At 38.6% G+C, this 21,716-nt stretch overlaps 1 protein-coding gene across 6 annotated transcripts in view; it reads right to left on the bottom strand.

Annotated features, from left to right (window-relative positions):
- The window catches only part of MAPK8 (mitogen-activated protein kinase 8), a 93,500-nt gene extending 81,290 nt beyond the window's left edge, over positions 1–12,210 (bottom strand). For 2 of the 6 annotated variants that reach the window (XM_011355382.2, XM_011355386.2), the window contains exon 1: positions 12,058–12,208. The gene's annotated coding sequence lies outside the window, so the exon portion shown is untranslated. Of the gene's footprint in view, positions 1–7,453; positions 7,596–10,597; positions 10,749–12,057 lie in introns of those variants that run through there. The other 4 variants (XM_023527961.1, XM_011355385.2, XM_011355387.2 and 1 more) reach the window with 4 other exon arrangements.
- Positions 12,211–21,716: the final 9,506 nt, after the last annotated feature.

Genomic DNA, 21,716 nt, shown 5'->3' with positions numbered 1-21,716 from the left:
TGTGTTGTGAATGATACCACCAAGAAACTGAAAAGACATCCCAGAAATAGCAAAAAATATTTGCAAATCACATGTCTGAAGAGGGACTTGTATCTAGACTATACAAAAAACACAACTTAATAAAAGAGAAATAACCCAAATTTTAAAATAGGCATAGGATAAGAATAAGCATTTCCTCCAAGATATACAAAGCACATGAAAAAGATGATCAACAACATCAGACATTAGAGAAATGAGACTCAAAACCACAATGAGATACCACTTCATATACGTTAAGAAGGCTATATCAAAAGACAAACAATAACAAGCACTGTCAGGATGTGGAGCAATTGGAACCTTTGTACTTTGTTGGCTGTGAACATAAAATGGTGCAGCCGCTCTGAAAAACAACTTGGCAGTTCCTCAAAATGTTAATCATGGAATTACCCATATGATCAGCAATTCCAATCCTGGTTATATACTCAAGACAACTGAAAATATGTATCACAAAAACATGTGCACAGATATTCGTGACAGTATTACTTCTTATAGCCAAATGCCCATCAACTGAAGAGTAAATAAATAAAATGTGATATATCTATACAATGGAATATTTAACCATAAAAAGAATGATATAATGGAATATTAAAAGGAATGAAGTACTGATACATGCTACATGATGAATGAACCTTAAAAACATTATGCTAAAGGAAATAGGCCAGTCACAAAACATTATATACTGTATGATTCCATTTATATGAAATGCCAGGAATAGGCAAATCTGCAGAGATGGAACACAGATTGGTAGTGGGCTGGTGCGAATGGAGGTGTGTGTGTGTGTGCACGCGCGCACGAGCGCAAGAATGGGCAGTGACTGCTAATGAGTATGGAGTTTCTTCCTGGAGTGATAAAATGTTTTAAAATTAGGTGTAGGTTGCATTATGCCACGAATATACTAAATAGGTGAAGTGAAACTGTATGTAAATAAAATTTCAATAAAGCTGTTAAAAAATTCTTAGACCCTTATTACTTATGATATACTCTGATATTTTCTATTTTGTTTCATTTAAAAATGCAACACTAAATTCATTCTACAATCCACTAACGGATCATGACTGGCAATTTGAAAAACAAAGCCATAGAGTCCTCTAGCAGAACCAATGCCCATCTTCTCCTGTTATCAGGTCTAATTCCATCACATCTCACATCCCAGAAAAAGTCCATCTTTTCCTGGTCATCTATCATTCTCCAAGTTCTCATTGCCACACTACCGTGTATATCTTCCATTTTACCCAAGTCTTCATCTTTCTTAAACCCTTTACTAGGTCTTCTGAAATTCCTAATTCATGACAAGCAAACTTAGCTGATTATACTATGTCCCTTCCTCCAATTCTCCTTCATTGATTGAGGATATTAACAACTGGTTCACAGTAAGTACCCTGACTCATTTGCTGACTTCACCATTCATGTACACTGACTGATCCCTTGAATACTTCGGTCTCTTTAATTCATTGGCCTCTTCATTTCCATAAACATTTCTCTCAATTCCACCTCAGCAGCCCACTCCCAAGGCCATCCTGGGTATTATCATCACCAGAAACTATTATAACCTGTCAAATCTCTATTTTAAGAATTCCACTCTGACCACGACATTCGACTCTTATTTTACTTCATCCCATGCAACCTCTCACTTACAATTCTAAATGAAATTCCCAATACAGTGATGCTACCACTTCCTTACTATCTATCCTTACTTCCTTTCTTGTTCATCATCTTGTTAGACTTCATGATTCATCACCACCACTCTGAACATTCCCCTTAAAACACCCTCATTTCCCTTGTCCCATTTTCTTCTTTTATACTGATGTAGTTTTATGTGTCAACTTGGCTGGCCTACAGTCCTGTTAATCAAACAGTAATCTAAGTGCTGCTGTGAAGGTATTTTGTAGATGTGGTTAATATCCACAATCAGTTGACTTTAAGTAAAGAAGATTATCATTAATAATGTGGGTGAACCTCATCCAATCAGTTGAAAGGTCTTAAGAGCAAAACTGAGGTTTCCCTGAGGAAGAGGAAATGCTGCTTCAAGACTGCAGCATCAGCTCTTGCCCAAGATTTTCCTACAAGCCTGCCCTACGGAGTTTCATCTTGTCAGCCCCCATAATTATGTAAGCAAATTCCCTGAAATTTCTTTCTATATCTCCTACTGGCTTTGTTTCTCTGAAGAACTCTGATACACCTGGCAAAACTTCACCTCAGAGAAATCCAACTATCTGCCTTATCTGTGCTTATATCTAACCAGGTAAATAATGCTGGGGCAAAAAATAAAAATAAAAAATCACAAAACCAGGCTGGCTGATATCACCTTAAATACTTCAAACCTGAAATTAATAATCAGTATTTCCTGGCAAACTGCTTCAAATTCCCACACTCCCATCTCCCTCTGCCCATATCAATATGATACGTCATTGAGAAAACAAAAATCACAAGAAAAGATGAAAGCCAGGAGGATAATCTTTCATCTTCCAACCACCGAACTTCCTTGCAAGGGCGTATATTTCTGTTTCCTCCTACTTGATGGAAGACATCTCTCTAACAAAGGCCAATTTCTCTACTTGTGATTTCCATCTCCTTTCTTGCATATTCTATATTCTCTTTTTTGCTGGCTGGACTCCACATTTTCTTTACCTACCAACCCACTTCTTTGTTCCAGTCACAGCTAATCTTACAAAAGTTGTCTACATACAGTGTCTGGATTTGCTTGTTTCTCATTCCTTTTTTAAAACGATTTTTCATTCACCACTATGCTGTATTCCTGAAATTAATTTGAATGTCATCTCTAATTGAAAAATAAAAAGAATTTTCATTTGATGTTTTTTAACGGACTTCAGTTTAGTTTCTTTTTCTCCGTTTTAATAAAACTCATCAAGATCACCAACAATTTCCCACATTACCTCTCTCTGCCTACTTGTTCACCTATCAAAACGGGAATACCAGCATAACTGCCTATATCACAGTGTTGTTGTGTGATGTTTAAACCATTTAACATATTTAAAACACTAGAACAGTGCTTACACGATAAGCGTTTAATAAGCATTAGCTATTATATTATTAGGATAGTCTGGATTCTTGTTTCCCGTTGGTTCTGATTTAGTTCTAGCTTATTTGACAATCTGTGAGTCACTGAGTAGTAAATGCCTCAGATTTTGGGGGGACTAGGATGAGAGGAAAGAAATAGAAAATAGACTATGAAATCTCCACTAAACAATGAGATCCCTAAATCTCAGCCAAAAACCACATAATTTCATAAGGATGAGCTACCTCAAACCCAACACCCAAACCAAACTCACTCCCTCTATTCCTTCACCTACCACTATGCTTTCTTGACTTGCAGATTTTTGCCAAGACCATTTTTCTAAGCATAAGTCCTTACTGTCCAAATTCATTCACTTTTCACTTCTATATAGGTTGACACTCTACCTTAATTATATGCTTCCAGGCAGGAGACTAAGTTATATTTCTGTAAATTGCCTCTGGGTGCTATGCACGTAGAAAGCAACCTGTATGTATTACCAACTAAGAGACAAAAGAAGTTAATTACTAATTCTGCAGTCACTGTTAAATGATCACTAACTTGTCTATTTGACATTTTGAAAACCATAATTCAAGTTTATTTACATTAATATTAGAAAGAAAACTTCACATTACTCTAATTATTCCCCCAATCCCTCCCAGATATAACTTATTATTTAGATTCTTTATTAAGCAGGTACACAGATATTTTGGTTCTTGTTTTACACATTGCAGAGGAAAACGAAGATGTTTAAATAGTCACTGCAACCAAGTAATAAGAGAAAAAACTAGAGGTGTAAAAGTTGGCAGAGGGGAGGTAAAATTAGAGTAAGTAAAAAAAGAATGGCACAATTCATACCTGAAAAATAAAAAAAAACCAACTACAGAACTATTATAAACAATAACAGAATTTAAAAAGGGGATTATTTAATATACAAATATTAATATGCAAAATAAACAAATTTCTTATATACAACCAGGTAGAAGACAAAATGGAAGATGTTATTTCTAACAGCAAGATAAACAAATTAAAAAAACTTAAATATATAAAATTAATAGCAAAAAAACCTTTAAATTGCTATTAGGAATCCAAAAAGAGACATGAACAAATGAAAAGGTAAAGTTTTCCATATTCTTGGATAGAAAGACATATCATCATAAAGCTTGTCATTCTCCTATAAATACAAAGAAAATCTTAATAGCAAATTGAATCTATGTGATAAAAGTTATGGTGGGGGTAGGGAAAGAAGATATATGATAGTAATGTTCTAGATCTTGATCTTGGGGTTAAGCAGATGTATACACAGGTAAACTTTCATTGGGCTATAAATTTAAGGTTTGTGCATCTTACTGCATGTACATTTTATCTCAAAATAAAAAATTAAGTGATCCTAACAGAAATGGTAACTAGACTAGATGGATTAATTCTAAAAGTTTATATAAAATAAAAGCCAGAAAAGATTATGAAAAAGAAGAGAAACTGTAAGAGAATTAGCCCCAACAAAAACACAGTATAAAATACAATAATTAAAAAAGGATGGTTTGGTTCCCAAATGGGCAGATGGATTACTGGACCAGAAATGGGCCGAAATATACATAGAAATTCAGTAAACTATAAAGATGGCACTTCAAATCTGTAAGACAAAAATATATTTTTCAATATATGCGGTGAGACAACTAGTTTGTCTTCTGGTAAAATAATAATAATAAGGTTGGACTCATACATTCTACTTTATCCCAGAATAAATTTCAAAGCAGTAAAATAATTAAAAATACAAAGAGAGAAGAAACTACAAAAGTATTAGAGAAATAACATTTAAGAATTTTTATATAATCTTAAATTAGTGAAAGACTTTCTAACCATGAACTATAACTTAGAAGTCAGTAAAGACTGGTAAGCTTAACTACTGAAGGGAAAAAAGAACTCAGCATGAGAAAATCATCATAAACAAATTTAAAAGGCAAAGAGTGTACTGGAAAAAATATTACCAAAAAACAGCATATAGTTCCCCTAACTTAAAAATAAATCCTATAAATTCTATGAAAGACTAACGAAGAGATAGAAAACAAGGGATACAGACAGGTGTTGGTTGGTTGGTCTCTCTCTCGTTATGGTATTATGGACTGAATTTTTGTGTCTTCCCAAAATTCCTATGTTGAAACCCTAAACCCTGGTATTTGGAGGTGACACTTTGGGAGGTAATTTACAAAAAGCCACAAGGATGGGGCCCAAGATGAAATGAGTATCATAAAAAGAGAGCTGAACACTCCCTCGCTCCATGCAAGGACACAGTAAGAGGTGACATCTGCAAATCAGGAAGAGTCCTCACCAGGAACTAAATCTCTAGGCATCTTGATCTTGGACTTCTCAGCCTGTAGAACTGTGAGAAATCAATGTATGTTATTTAAGTCACAGTCCATGGTATTTTGTTATAACAGACACCAAGTTGACTAAGACACCATGAAGGTATCCCCTCCCACACCCCCCAAAAAAGGCATGCTAGTTATGTACTGGTATGACTATATGAAATCATCTCTAAGTTACATTGTTAACTTAAAAACAAAAGGTAAAGGATATGTGCATGGGTTACAACTTAAATAAAAAAGGGGCAGGGGAAGGCAGAAGACATACAATATACATATAAAACAATCAAGCCCCCTTTGGCAATCTAAAATCCATAAACCTCTAAAAAACAAGTTTTTTACAAGCTTAGTACAAACCTATTTGATGTGAAAATCTGGCAAAAAATTCCATAGAACTTTATTTATCCTACTTATTATACTATTTATGCTTTTAGTGCAGAAATAATAATGTGTTTGATTATGGGATGCTATTTATCTCCTGCTAGGGATTTTGGATAATGTAGCAAGCAGATGCATTTACATTACCTTTCAACAGCTCCCCTCCCCTCCGAGAAAAAACAAAACAAGAAAAAAACTAAACCTTAATTCTGAAATATATCTGGACCAAGGGCTTTGGACAATAAATTATATATCTGTATTTACTCGCACATACATGAACTATCTTTGGAAGGATTCCCAGGAAACTTAACACCAATTCCATGTAGAGGAACTGAGTGGCTGCAGAGAGTGGAAATGAAACTTTTTACTGTATATCTTTTTAAATCTTTGGAATTCTAAATTTAAGTGAATATAATGCTTAGTCAAAAGCTAAATTAAATGTAAATAAAATCACTAAAACTTTTTCATTCTCAATAGTAACAAAGCCAGATACTTTGTTTGTTTTGACCATAAAATGACCCTTTCTGAAGTGATAAGGAAATCTATACAGTGGTGGCTTTCCTGTATCTCATTTTTGGTTGATCCAAATGGTATTTGAGAATCTCCTTCTTAGGAGCAAGTCAAGGAATGGTGAGTTTTCACTCCCATTAACGTTAAGGAAACAGCAACACTATGATGTTTTTGATGCCTTGTGCCAATCAAAGCAGGTGTGCTTGGCTGATTTTCTTTTTTAGTGTCCCCGGAAATATGTTGGGGGTTGGGCCTTTCGGCAACAGAAAGCAGTGAAGTCCACATTTCTTAATATTAGAAAAAGGCTTAAGAAAGTGCTCCTAGGATAGATCTAGTCTTAATGGTTCAGAGCTTCAATACAGAAGAGTTTGAAGACTCTAGTTAGTTTGAGTGCTATCCTTTCTACTATATGCTTTTCGTACCTTTCATATATTTATTTTGATACCTTGCTGTGTTCCAAAATGTATTTGAGGTGACCATAAGGTTTGCCTTTTCTTATGATTTAGATTTTGACTAATCTGTACCACATTCTCAACTTTAACCAGAAATTAGGAAAAAAGACATCTTGTTTTGTGTGTGTGTGTGTGTGTGTGTGTGTGTGTGTGTGTGTGTGTGTGTGTGGTTTTATCTAGTGAGTATATTTTAAAAGGAAGGGCTGTTTTTTTTCCTAGTGTTCCCAGAAATATGTAGGGCTTAAGCCTCTCAGCAATCAAAGATTCATGGTTTGAACGTCTCCAATTGCCCCAATGTCCAGCAATCAGGCCTGATGACTAAAGAAATTCCTAATGAAATGCCTAGCAATATTTGGTTCCTTGTGTTAGGACATAAATGCACTTAGGTTTGTCTTTATCTCCCATTGAATTATACTCACTGAAAGAAAAGATTGACTTCTATTTCCTGTGGCCCTCACATTACTTAATACCTGGTTTGGTACAGAGTGGCTTCTCAACAAATATTGCCTGTGCAAAACCAGCATCATTTCATAGTTGCTGTCCTCAAGGAGAAGCAAATTTGATCTAACAATTTATCCACGGAAACACTATACATAAAACTTAGAAAAACAGACAAAAGATAATTTTTCCAGGTGGTACTAATAACCTCCCCATTTTTCTAGACCTCTAGAAAATGCTTAATGAACTGTTGTGCTTACCTGGTCTCTGACAAATCTGCAATCTTCACACAGAATTAAAGATCTCAATAAGATTAAATTTAAAAGATGAGAGCATTCCATTTTTTTTTTTTTTCAAATGTTGGTACATGATAAAGCTAATCCCAGCTCCTGGATTCCGATTCCTTTGGATATCTATCAAAATAAACCTAAGAAAGCTTAGACAATTCTCTGCAATGGGGAAAGTAAAGTGGCAAAATAACTTTGTATCAGAGAATGTGGCAAATAATTTCCTTTTAATATATGCTTTTGGAAAATTTCCAACTGGCATATTCTAAAGATTTCAAATGTATACTATGTATCAAAATGATTTTAAATTTACTTGGCATTTTGGATTTGTTCCAAGTTAAAAATAATAAGTGAAAACAATAATTAAAATTTCCTGGATACTTACATCTACCACTCCAGGCACTATACATGCAGTACCTCACAACCCTGTGAGATTATGTGCTATTACTTTCATTAACAGATAATAAAACAGAACAAAAGATGTTACATAACTGAATTAGCTTATGCCATACAGTTAGATTTGGAGCATAGATTACAACTCAGGGCTGACCCTAAAGCCCATGATGGCAATCACTATTAGTTTGAGCTCTTTCTAAAGAATTGGTAGATTTTAACCAAACATGATGTACTATCGAAGGGTAACAGGAGACACACACATACATATACACGATATTTGCTGTATTTGTGATATAACCTACCACCTTGAAAAAGAATGGCAGCTGTAACTTTTCTAAAAGGTCTCAGCATATTCACGTATGATTTTAAAAACTGGAATTCAATGAAATGTGGCCTGCCCAGAGATTTAGGGTAGATGTTTGAGAGAAGACCACTCATATATCTTTTAAAAAGAACAGAAATTCACTGTTTAGATATGCCTTAAGTCTCAACCCTGGTCATAAGCTCTTGAGGCTAATAAATTCTTCAGTTTCACATCTTCCACTAAATCTCTGAGAGTAAATAGTAAACATGGTGCTGTGAAAAGTATTAAATCAACCCTTGAAAGAACTCCTAGCTTACAGTGAAGCTTTTATTTTATAAGTATGAATATTACAGAAAATATTTGTTTCTCAACAATTTGCTTCTGAAAATTAGAAAGTCGTTCATTGCTGTTCTTGACATAGGTTTCTGAAGGCTCTTTTTGTCCCAGTATGTTTTCTGAAGAACCATCCATCTGTGGAACAACCTTTATACTATATATTTAAAAAAAAAAAAAAAAAAATTCCAGCAGCCTTAGTTAGTTCTAAATCCAGAAAGGTTAAATGACTTGTCTAAGGCTCTAGAGCTTGTTGATGACAAAGTCCAGATGACAGAACTGAGAAGCCAACCCAGGCCTGATTCCTGAACAAGTCTAGTTCTACCTATTGCCCTGAATAACAAAACAGGTCTTACTTCAATATTCCCTTCACCTTTTAGGTGGTAAAGTCTGCTGAACTGAAAACTCATTTCTGAAATCAAAGTTCAAGTTAATCTGCATTAGAATAAGACGAAGCTTCTAAATGTTTATGTAAAGAGCTTATGACTAAGACAGTAAGCATCGCAGCTCACTGAAATAGGCAAATGATTCATATCTAAAGCTATGTGGCTCTAATGACTTCCTTGCATTGCATGAATCAGAAGGCTAATATCCATACCACTGACTTGACCAGAGACCTCTAGAGAACTGGCATATTAATGTCAGGTATTATTTTATACTTCTATAAGTGCCACAAAGCATCTCAACATTCTAGATGACTAAAATATGTTAAAACTCAATTCAATGACAAAGCAGGTTAACAAGAATCAGCTTTCTATTGAACCACCTCTTAATTACCATTAGGATAGTTTGTGACTAGTAACTTAAATTACTTCAAGTTGTTTCATTGAGCATTGAGTATCTTCACAAGCTCATTTCCATAATATCAGGCATTGAGCAAATAGTTAAGATTCTAACCTTATTAATTATGGTAAAATTTATTCTTAAACTAACTTTCTTTCCAAGTGGCCTTTCTCCTAAGATTTAAAGGAGTGTGAAAGATAGTTTCCTGCGCCAAGACACTTAAAGGAGCCCTTTTCAAACTCTAAAGGAATATACTCACTAACAGAATCAGTGATATCACTTTCTTTAAACATAATTTAGAATGGAAGAGGGAGTGACTGCTAGTGGGTATGGGGATTTCTTCTTGGAGTGATGAAAATGTTCTGGAATTAGTTGATCAATGCATAACTTTGTGAATATATTAAAAACTACTGAAAGGGTAAAATTTATAGTATGTAAATTATATCTCAATGATGCTGTTATTTAAAAAAACCGACAGAATTTATAAAACAAACAAAAAAACTCTGGTTTTTGACATGTAGCCCAACACTGAGCTATTGCTAAAGAATTTGTATCAATAACCCTTACTAGAATCTGACACCCCATGTCCAAGTAAAGCAATAAAAGTTTGCTATCTCAAGATTTCCATCCCTCATTTTACTAAAGCATCATTTTCTCATTTCTATTAGGACTCTACATTGGATCTTAATAAGCTCACAGAAAATTCTTGCTTAGCCAAAACAAATGCTAAAATATATTACATAGTGAATGGAAATGAGATGTAACTTGTATAAATTGATATTATTTTGAGTTTTAGGCCCATTTGCTTCGCCTATAGTATTAGTACAAGGAATAATTTAAAATTAATTATTTCTAACAAACATTTCTCAAATGTTATTAGAAATTAAACATTTGTAAGAAAACTTTTATGCAGCTTGTTTCCTTTGTTCTAACTTATCCACATAAAGGAGTTATCAGAAACTTTTCAAGTAATATTCACAAAAGGATAAATGCAATCGCTTTAGACTCTTATTGAAATATGTGTGTGAGAGCGAGTGAGAGCGCACAAGATACACAGATACACACACACACATTTTAGTTTTATTTTAGAATAGTGAACAGTGATAAATTGATACCGAAGTAATTCAAAAGCCACTACTGTCGTGACAAATAATATATATGAACAGATCACAGCCATTTGAAAGTGACAGCTTGCATGAGGCTTCCAAAACTTTACAGAGAACATTAGTTTTTTTTAAGGCTTGATTTTAAACATTATCAACTGTAAAGAGCTTTCCATCAATCTTTTATTGAATACTTACTATATTTCAGGCTAGGTGCTGGAGAAACAGATACAAGACAGGCCTGTCCTTAAGGAAGTCCCATTTTGACTGCTTGCTTTTGTCAGGCGCAGCACTAAACAGGTTCACTTATAGCATTTGACCTCCTAGGCTTAACCCACAGCTGGGAAATCTGAGGTAAACATTACAAATGACTGTAAGGATATATAAGGCTGTAAGACTGGAAAATTAAATTTGGAAATAAGTAAAAGCTATTGCATATTTAGACCAAACCTAACTCTTCCTAATACACCATTCCACTTGAATTTCCATATCTACTACTGAAAAATAGTAAAATGACCCAGAGTATCAGAACCTTCCTTAACGCACATCACTTATATAATTATCTCATTTAAAAGTACATCTATTATATTTCAGTCAAAGGATTCTCTTTATTAAAGGATATTTGTCTTTACCTTCAAACTCTCCATTAGGGTGCAATACTGAAATTGCTGAAATAATGAATGAATGAATGGATGAATGAAATAGATGTTCTAAAAGCCAAAGAAGTACCTGTTAAAAACAAATGGACTGACAGACCAGAATTTTACTGGAAAGATCACTGAATTTCAGAGGTAAAAATAGTAACCGCTGGACATTGTCTGATACAATGCAGTCAACATGTTATTAAGTTCACAGTAAACATCTGATGAGGAACTTTTAGAAATTAAAATGAAAAGTATTCATCACAATACTTTAAAATGGACTTGGATCTACCATCTAAGGATTGGGAATACAAGTGTAAAACAAAGAAATGAGAGGGCGGGGTGAAAAAGTCAAAAGGTCATCAGCGAGTGACCCTCAAGAGAAATGCGCGCTGACCACTGAAGCTCGCGCCGAGCTAGATGGACACCTCCTACCCAAGTCACGGGCCGAGCTCACCCTCGTAGCCCACAGCTGAAGGCCAGCCACCTTAGCCTTTTTCGGCGCCGCTGCCTGCGTTCGTCCAGAACGTTAGCACAAAGAAACCACCCAGGAACAAAACACGGTCCCCGTGGAGGCCGGGCAGGCGTTGGGACCGGGTGACCGGAGCTCTCTCCGCGGCTGCCCACACCTCTGGGGGAGACAAGGCGCGGCGAGCCGCCCAGGGGCCTCCGTCTCGACCTTCGTCAAAGTGTTTCAGAACTTGCCACCCATCCCCGCTCCATTTTCCCCTTTCGACGTGGACGTGGGACACGCGCGAGGACCGACGGGCGGAGCTGGGGCGGAGGACTGGGAACAGACGGCGAGACGCGCAAGGGTCCCGCAGTCCCACGCCCCCAGACTTGCCCCCGCCTTCCGGGCCGCTATTGTTCCCGCGCAGCCCCCGCCCGTCGCGCGCCCCACGCGCGCTCCAGCTTCCACTCCGGGGAGGGGGGCACGGCTGAGAAGGTGGCGGCACAATAACATAAACACGGTGGGGCCGCCGGCCGACCCGGCCCCACGGCGCCTGCCGCACTCACCCGGCAGCGCAGCGAACGACCACAGAAAAGCCCACCGGCAAACACCGGCGCCGTCCGGGCGGTCGCCACAGCCGTTACCCAGCGTTGCTCGCGTCTCTGCGCCCGGGCCGCGTCGTCCGGCCTCGGCCGCTCCGCTGAGTAACAGGGACGCGAGCCGTCACTGCGCACGCCTGCTCACGTCATTGCGTAGGAAACCGCCCCTGCGCAATGCGAGCAGCCCGCCGGGCGGGGCGGCCCCGGGGCCCGGATTGTGGGGGCGGGGGCCCGCGGTCTGGGGGCGGAGCTACTCTGGGGGCCGGGAGGCCTTGCGGAGGTCGCCTGGAGGAGGAGCCCCGGGAGAACCTCGAAGAGCATCGAAGCGGGGCGTGGCGGGGAGCCGGAGAAGGCGGGGCCCCGCTTCTGGCACGTGGCAGCGCGTGGCCAGACGCAACTGGCCGGGGGCCGTTTGGCCCCAGGGTTTGTAGGTCAAGTGTATTCATGCCAAACCTGCCTGTGGAGTAGGCACACACCTGAGAGTTGAAGAGCTCATTACCGACGATATGTTACATTCTGAGGACACCTGCTCCAGGCCCAGCAACCCGCAAGCAAATATATGTTCTTATTTCCATATTACAATGATTAAGTCTGTAAGTTCTATTGTGTTTTGGGTGCAGCACAGTGCCTGGCACAGAATGGGCATGCAATAGATATTTATGGGACAAAGGAAATAAAGAAGTCTAAGAGGGGGTGAGGGGATGGGGGAAAAAAGCTGCCTTGTTTTCCCCAAAGTCCACCTCCTACTGGGTCCCATGCATTACCCTATTTACCCTGGACCCCACAAAACGTGTCTATGTTAGTTATAGAAATGACAAATTGGCAAGCCCTTACTTATCCAACAATGAGTGGGAAGGTGTCTAAATTACATACATCCATATAATAGAATGCATTTTAGCAATATAAATGCGATGTGTTCAAGGAATTCTTAACACAAGAAAATGTTTATAATATATCATTAAGAGAAAAAAAAAGTCTATTTACATAAAATGATCCTACTTACATACTATACATACATAGAAAAAACCTGGAAAGAAATATACCACATTATTTCAACAATAGTTCATCACTGGACTGTGGAATAAAAGGTTAATTGATTCTCTTTACAATTTGGGGCATTTTTTTCAAGGTTTCCAAATGAAACATGTTCATAATCATGTTCATTACCTTAATAATGAATAAATAACAAACATAAATATTTGTTGAATAAATGAGTGAATTCAGGTAGATATTTTCCCATGTCATGTTGGGCTGGCCTGTTTCCAGTGATTTGAAGTGCAACATAAATGTGAACATTCATTCATTCATTTTTTTCCCCATCCCCTCACCCCCTCTTAGACTTCCTTATTTCCTTTGTCCCATAAATATCTATTGCATGCCCATTCTGTGCTAGGCACTGTGCTGCACCCAAAACACAATAGAACTTACAGACTTAATCATTGTAATATGGAAATAATAACAATAAGCAAATACAAAATGATCAGTATATATAATATAAATTGATATGGATATATAGCATTATGAAACCAATTGTTGGAATTAATAAAGCAAGGAAATTAATAATTGAGTAACTGCCTCTTGAGCTGAGAATAGATTTAACCAGGCAGAAAATATTTCAAATACAGGTAACTTGGTACACAAGGGTCCTGTGAAAAGAGGGAGCATTAAGGAAATTAAGAGAATTAAGGAAAGGCCAGTGCTGCTGGAAGGACAAGGAAGAAAGAGCTATGAGATAAAGTTGGGAAGACTGGAAAAGAATAAAATTGGTGCGGCCATCTACCCATGTTGAAAATCTTGTCTTTATCCTAAGTGGAATGGGAAGCCCCTGCCACAGATATGCTTCAGCAAAAGGGGTGGCATGGTCAGAATGGCATTTTGAAAAGTTTCTTTGTTGGAAGGAGGCCAAGTAGATGTAGGAATAGTCTATATGGCAGATGGTAGAGGTTTGATCTAGGGTGATGGTCATGGAAACAGTAAGAAGAAAGATCTGAGGATCATTTAGGAGATCTAGTACATAGAACTTAGTGATAGATTAGGTGGGCAGTGAAGAAAAGAGAGTAGCAAGAAAAAAGCCATAGGTTTCTTGCTTATGGCCAAGGAAGGATGTTGATGCTAGTTCACTGAGATTAGAATCTTGGAAGAAGACAGAGATTGAGTGCAAAGGTCATGAGAGCAGGTAGTTTGATCTACTCAAAAGAGATGCCAAGTTGGCAGTTGGGTAAACGGAGCTAGGCTCAGGTAAATAAGAGATGAATCATCGATGGATGGTGATGACTTGAAGCTTTGGATATAAATGAGTTAGCTTAGGTCTGAGGAAGAGAGGATAGTGAGCAAGAAAAGAAAAAGGCCAGGAGCCAGTCTTGAGGAACTTTAGCATTGAGTGGCCATGAAATAATGAGCCTGTGAAGGAGCCACCAGGGAAGTAGAAGGAAAGAGGGATTCAAAAAGAAAAGAGTGATCAATAATATCAAATATAATAGGAGGTTTGAAATTCTGGAGGTTTAGAGCCAGAAATGGATTAGAGTGGGCTGAAGAATGAATGGGAGGTAAGAAAATGGGGGTAGAGAATATCATTGAGTCAGGCAGTGAAGAAAGATGCAAACATATTTTACATCTGATAGGAAGACTGTTGAGAGGGACAGGTAAAATAGAAGTATGAGTGTAAGTTTCCTGGAAGAGCAGGGGGGTGTGACTGGACACACAAATGGAAGTACTGACAGGTACTTAACACTTTCCACCAGACAATGTTAAAGACCTGGAGGTAAAAAAGACAATATAATATAAGCAGTTGTGAAGTAAGGGGTGTTGCAGAACAGAGCTCCCAAGTTTCATGCCAGGTTTGATAATGCTATTCAGTCTCTCATTCAACAGGAGAGCTTCTGATTTAGCCTCAGCCTACCACTACCAACTTCCAATTATCTACATCTAGACCTTTCTGCATATTTACATATGTATATATGTGCATGTGTATGATTTCAGAAAACTTTCACTACTTGCGATTGAACATAATCATCTCTGATATTCTGCAAATTCAAGATGCTTTTTGTAACCTAGATATGGCTCTGGGCCTCCTTCTCATGACATAGTTCCTTTTTAACTTATAACGGTTTGTTGTGAACTTTTTGGGGGTGGACGCAGAAAAAGAGGAAGAGCTAAGGAATTCAGGTTTATTTGTCTCTTGTCCCAGCGGGGTTGTCTTGGGGACAGCTGGTTCTTGGGTCTTTCTGAGGCTGGGAAGGAGAGAAGGAGACACTGCAGGCCCCTTAAACCCAGTCTCTGCTAGAGCTCTGAGGGATGGTCAGGAAGAAGTTACACTCTGTCCAGAGCACTTCTTCTTTTGTCATTCTTCTCAGACCACACACACAGACACACAGACACACAGACACACACTAGATAGTGATGGAGTTGAGCCTTTGGCTAAGGTGCCAGGTGGATCTCACACCTAGCTGTTCAAGGATGTAGAAACAAAAAGTTGAGACTTTAGCTCACTCCCTAGTTTTCTGATGTCATTTCAGGGGTGGGGAGTTCGGGACAGGGGCTTACTGACGAAGGCCTGCAGAAGTGTGTCTCCAAAGATACACCCTCACTCTTTGACCCCACCTCCACCACCCTCTTTGTCCTTTAGCCTTGCTTTCAAGCCAACCCATCTGTTTTCCCAACCATGCCCTTGGATCAAGTCTACTTCTCTCTCCATAGGAGGAATAGGTTCAGCTCCTCAGTTAGTCACCATCTGACTCTGGGATGCTCTTTGGGACTTTTTCATGGTAGAACCTGTGGGCTCCAGAGGGGGCAGCTCAGTCTCTGGTTGCACAAGTAGAAGAAAGTGGGTGCTTGAATTGCAAATTACCTTTTCGGCTGCAAGAACTATGACTTATTTAGTCAGGGGTAGGACAGGACCAAAAAGTGACCAGAGTTTCTTAGTCAAAACTTGAACAAAACAAAGTGGAAATAGAAGAGTGTGCTTCTCCGATTCGAACTTACAAGTAGTACCCCCCTCTTCACTTGGGCTCCCCTCCTTTCCTTCATCCCCACATGCACACATGGCTTCCAGGCGCACACGAGAGACAAACCACTTAGTCAAGCCTGTAGACTGAATACACGTATATGTTTTCGTAGAAAAAATGGTCAACATTTCTTCTTATAAGATGTTGGTTCTCAAATTGTGGTCCCCAGACCAGCAACATCAGCAACATCACCTGAGTACTTGTTGGAAATGCAAATTCCCAAACTCACTCCAGACATGCTGAATTAGAAAACTTGGGAAGGTAGGGAGAGCATTCTGTCTTTTAAAAAGCCCTTCAACTACAGGCATACCTCAGAGATATTGTGAGTTGTAATCTTTTTGCTGGAGGAGGGCCTTAACTTCGAATTTAAAAAGCACAATATCTGTGAATTGCAAAAAAGTGCAATAAAAGGAGGTATGTCTGTATTTCTAATAACCACTCAAGTTTGAGAAATACTGATCTAGAACATAGCTCTCAAGCTGGCTTGCTCAAATTACCGTGGGAGCTTTATAAACTACCCACACCTGGCTCCACTCCTGGAGCTCCTTCTTTGGAGGTCTGGAGTGGAGCCCAGGCTTCTGTAGGTTTTTCAAAATCCTTCAGGTGATTTTGATGTGCAGTCAAGATTAAGCACCACTGCCTTAAGAAGTTCAGCATATTTACCGTTCTTTAAAATCTCAGAGAAAACTGGACAGGACAACCTGACCCTCACTAGCTTTTGTGTTCAAATTCTCTCTTAATCCTTACTTTCATTACTGGCATTTTTTTCTGATGTTCTGCACCCACCTCCCACAACTTAGGTATACCTATGATAAGTTGTCCTTTCTCTATCCACACTCAGATATTGAAGATATTCAATATTTATCCTTCAGAGAAAAAGGTAAAGCGAATTGAATGGAAAGCGAAAAATAAGTTGCTAAAGTTGTGTAATTAAAATATAAATTCTTCTTGTTTTAAATAAATATATATTAGGAAGAAGGCTTTCCGTCAGACCTCTCAGCATGAACCCTCTGCCCCATTTACAATTTCTTAGCCTAGAATTTCTTTCAGCTCAGCGAAATTTTGCCATTTGCCACTTTCATACCGCAGATTTGTCCAGGCACTGTGGCGGAGAGAAGACAGCATCCCATTCCTGGTCTCCCTCCCTTGGCAGCTTTAGGGAGTAGCCATCTCCACTTCCACCTCCATTGTCATCTCTACTTCCATCTCCATCTCCACCTCCAGGGCTTCCTCTCACACACTTTAGATGTAAAACTGAAGCTCATAGTAGACTGGTTGTCATTCGACACATGATCTTTTGGCAAGGAAACCCCAATGAATTCTCAACCTCTGCCAAAAGCTCTACCCATTCTCAGCTAAATTTAAAGAGGCTCCTCATGGTGTTATTGGGTAATGAAAAGGAAATTCTGGCATCACTAGAGAATGAAAAGTCATTGTCTGCTAAGAGAAGTGTTTCCTTGCCACTGCCTTGCTGAGGCAGGATTTGTCTTGTGTCCCTCACTCCAGAGGTGATCTGAGATCTTCTGATGGTCCTGGGAAGATGCTCTTTCTTCTAGAAAGCAGAGATTAAAAACAATCTGGTTACTAAATTTTCAACAGCAGATTCTTGAAGCAGATTCCCAAACAAAGACAGCTTTGCTTCTGAGGTAAATTTCATTGCCTCTTTTGCTAAAACCCAGCAGGATTAATTCCAGGTGAAGGCATCAGTTTGGCCAGCTGGAGGCTTGTTGTGGGACTGAGAATAGGGCAGAGGAGAATAAGGTTTCCATATTTGGGAAAAGGTAGAGGAAGTGCCATAATACTTCAAGGTATGACCCTCTTAAATAAAAGACAACTACACAAAAAACAAAGTGGGCATTCGCTCCTTAACCTGAGACAATCTATATTCCAACTGATGCTTGAGGGATAAGCAATCCAGGTTAAATAGGGGAGAAATTAATTTCTGAGGGTGCTAAGTCATGAACACTGGATAAGTTCTCAAATGTATACCCCGGTCTACCTCTCCCCATCCTCCCTGCAGTATTCTACTTTCTCGGAAAGCCAGAGTGGTTGGTAACTGTCAGCCAATGCAGAGTAGAGAGCAGGACTTCCCTTGAAATCAGCAGGAACAATAAAGATGTCACAAATATCATCTACTCATAGGCAGGGCCTATCACCAAGCAATCAAGCAAGGTCTACTAAACAAAGGTGTCACATGTAGACATGGGGTCCATTCCACTGAGAACCCTTCAAAGCATTTAAGGCATATGTCCACTCATTAGAAAAGATGGGATCACATAAATTGATATCAGATTCATATACTTGGCTCACTCTGCCCTCACAGCAGGTTAGGGCATCAGGACCTGGGAAAGCAGAATTTCCTGTCCTCAACTGAGATTGAAAGCCATAAATTCAAAATGACATAACTGTAGACATTTCTCTAGAATCATGTCAATCCAAATAGAGAAATAGGGACACTTGGAGGGGTGTATCTGGGAGCTGGGGGGTGTCCCTGGGCATACTGAATGCAAAGATGGAGGGCAAGGAAGTTGAGGGTGTTTCTGAGAGGATTGGGGGTAAGAACTCCAGGGACAAGACAACGTAAGAAGGACAGTGAGGCTAGTAGAGGACAAATAGATTGGGGAAAAATTCACACAGGGAGCAAGGGCTTTCTGTTCCTTAGGACTGAGAGTGGTTGTCAATGTACATGAAGACATGCAAGAAGGAAATGAACGGGGAGGAATTCTGTGAGATATTATAGTTTCCTATGTGGAGCAGCCCCAAGGTATATTCTCAACTGTGACTGGTTGGTCTACAGCAGAAGTAAAGATAATCTAAAGTGAGTAGTCAAAGAACTGCGAGCCTTTTGTGTTCAACAGGTAGTTTGATGAGATGTTCCAGGTTGTCCAGGATGGGCCCAGTGTACACCTGTTGCTCTAGTATAATTATTAATAGTGATTCCTGCACTATCGAAAGTACCCAAGTTTGAATGACTATGTTCAACAGTGTTGGCAATAGTAGAAATAGCAATGTTCGCAAGAGTGGTCAGGACCCAGGAGAGAGAAGGGCTCTACATGAGGCCAGCTCTGGACGCCCATTGGAGCCACCTTCCCATCTGCCTCCAGAGCCTACCCCTGGGACATTTGCACAAATATGAGCTCTCTAGCCTAAACTCAAGCACAGAAACTGCCCACATTCAGGCAGTAATTTTTTAAGCTACACAATTGTACTTTTATTACACAATAAAGATGTAACATAGATATGCAATAAAACATATTAAAGAATTATAAAAGTTCTTCAAAGCATTTAGAATATCTCGTTTTGATAATCGATGTTGCATGACAAAGCAAATTGACAAGTTTAGAAATAGAAATAAAAATTAAAAATTGTGGAAACATGGCAGAGTGAGAGACGTCCCCAGGACTCTCCCCTTAGAACAACAATCAGCTGAACATCTAAAACTCCACAAAAAACACCCAACCTGCACAACAGCACATCTGAGTATGGGACCTGTGAATAAGAGTTACTACAGGTCAGAACCCCGAAAGTCTGGTGTAGACTGGGAGAAACAAACAAGCTGCCTCTGGGAGTAGGAGCTCCCTGCAGGAAGAGGGGAAAGGGAGAAAGTGTGGCAGGTTCCCTGAACAGTCCTGCCTGAGAGAGCTGAGAGATCTAAGCAGCAGCAGCGCACAGTGATCAGGGTAGAAAGCAGAGAAGTGGTGATGTCAGAGAAGCAACAGTTGATTATCACCAGCCATGTTTGCAAAACATGAGGCTGAGCCACAGGCCCCATTCTCCAACTTAGAGGGCACCTCCCTCCACGTCTTCCAAGACTGAGCAGGGCAGAGCCCCAGGGGAATCTGAGCAATGCTACTGAAACTGTCACTAACACTGACAGGGACTGATACTGAAGGTAGCAAGTGTGATTGCATATTTATGAGAAAAGAAAAGGCAATATTAAGATTTTATATAAAGCAGGGATCTAAGAGGCTTAGACGCTCCCCACTGGAAACCAAAAGAAAAATGGCTTCTTAGCGACGGGCTAAAGAGAGACCCTTATATAAGAAAACTTCTTTCTGTATAAAAAGCAGAATACACTTCCATTAATGCCCAGGAGGAGAAATAGTCCATTAAACACCATGAACAACCAAAGTGACGAGGCAGCTCAGAAAAAAAGAGAAAAATCTCCAGAAAATAAGCTTAAAGACATAGAAATATGCAACTTTTTAAAACAGAGAATTCAGGTTGGTACTTCTGAAAAAACTCAGTAAGATAGCAGATAATTATATCAACAGTTCTAGGAATTGAAAAAACAACTAGATGAGCAGAATGAGTTTTTTTCAGCAAAGAGATTGAAACCCTTAAAAAGAACTTAATAAAACTTCTAGAGATGAATAATACAGTGGAAGAGATGAAGAATGAAATAGCAAGCTTAGAAAATAGAGTCAACAAATGGAGGAAAGGACTAGTGATATTGAAGACAGAAATCTAGAAATAAATCAGAAAAAAAGAGAAACCAAAGAATCAAAAATAATGAAAAAGAAGCATAAGAACTAGCTGATACCATCAGGAAATGAAACATAAGATTAATAGGCATTCTTGAAGGGGAGGAAAAGGAGCAGGGATTAGAAAGTATTTTCAGACAACTAGTTGACGAGAATTTCTCAATTAATCTAAGGAATTAACTAGAGCTTGGAATTCAATAAGTCAATAGAACACCCAATTATCTCAACCCAAAAAGGTCTTCTCCAAGACACATTATATTAAAATTATCAAAAATCAATGACAAAAAGAATTCTCAGGGCAGTTAGAGAAAAGAAGATGATAACCTATAAAGGAAAACTCATTAGATTATTGTCGAACTTCTCAGCACAAACCTTACAAGTGAGAAAAGAGTAGAATCAAATATACAAACTATTAAATGAAAGGAACTACCAGCCTAGAATAAAGTATCCAGCAAAACTCTTCTTTAGATATATAGGAGAAACAAAGACCTTTCCAGACATATAAAAATTGAGGGAATTCTCTACGACGAGGCCTGCACTACAGGAAATACTGAAAGCAGTCAGCTCACCTAAAACAAAATGACAAAAAAATACATGAGTAAGGCAACTAGCAGGCAGATAGAACAGAGGAGTGTAACCCTTATAAAGAACAGGTTATTATAAGCTTAAACGATAAGAAGAGATTTGCTATTGCAAGACAATAATGTTCAGCATACACAGGGAATAATTGAGACAACAATAACAGAAAAAAGGAGGATTCAAATATCCATATTCTCAAAGAAGAATGGAGATAATGCACATGAAGAAGAAAATGGACTACTATATATATGTAACTATCCTTTACATATTTATAATGGTAACTACATATCGAAGATTCAGAACTAAAGTAAAAAACATAAAACAAGAAGGACCAGAGGGAAACTCCACAAAACTTAACAACAAAAACAAAAACAAAAAACAAAAAAAAAACCACCAGAAACACGAGGACAAGGAAGCAATGGAAACACCAAGCTACCAGAAAGCAAAAGATAAAATGGCTATAAGAAGACTTCATATTTCAATAATCACTCTAAATGTAAATGGATTAGACTCACCAATAAAAAGGCACAGAGTTGCAGATTGGATGAAAAAAAAAAAA

This window comes from Pteropus vampyrus, unplaced genomic scaffold (genome assembly GCF_000151845.1).
Source record: "Pteropus vampyrus isolate Shadow unplaced genomic scaffold, Pvam_2.0 Scaffold20, whole genome shotgun sequence".
In the NCBI taxonomy this organism is placed as follows: domain Eukaryota; kingdom Metazoa; phylum Chordata; class Mammalia; order Chiroptera; family Pteropodidae; genus Pteropus; species Pteropus vampyrus.
The sequence above is the reverse complement of the archived record's forward strand: the minus strand, read 5'-3'. Positions and strand labels throughout refer to the sequence as shown.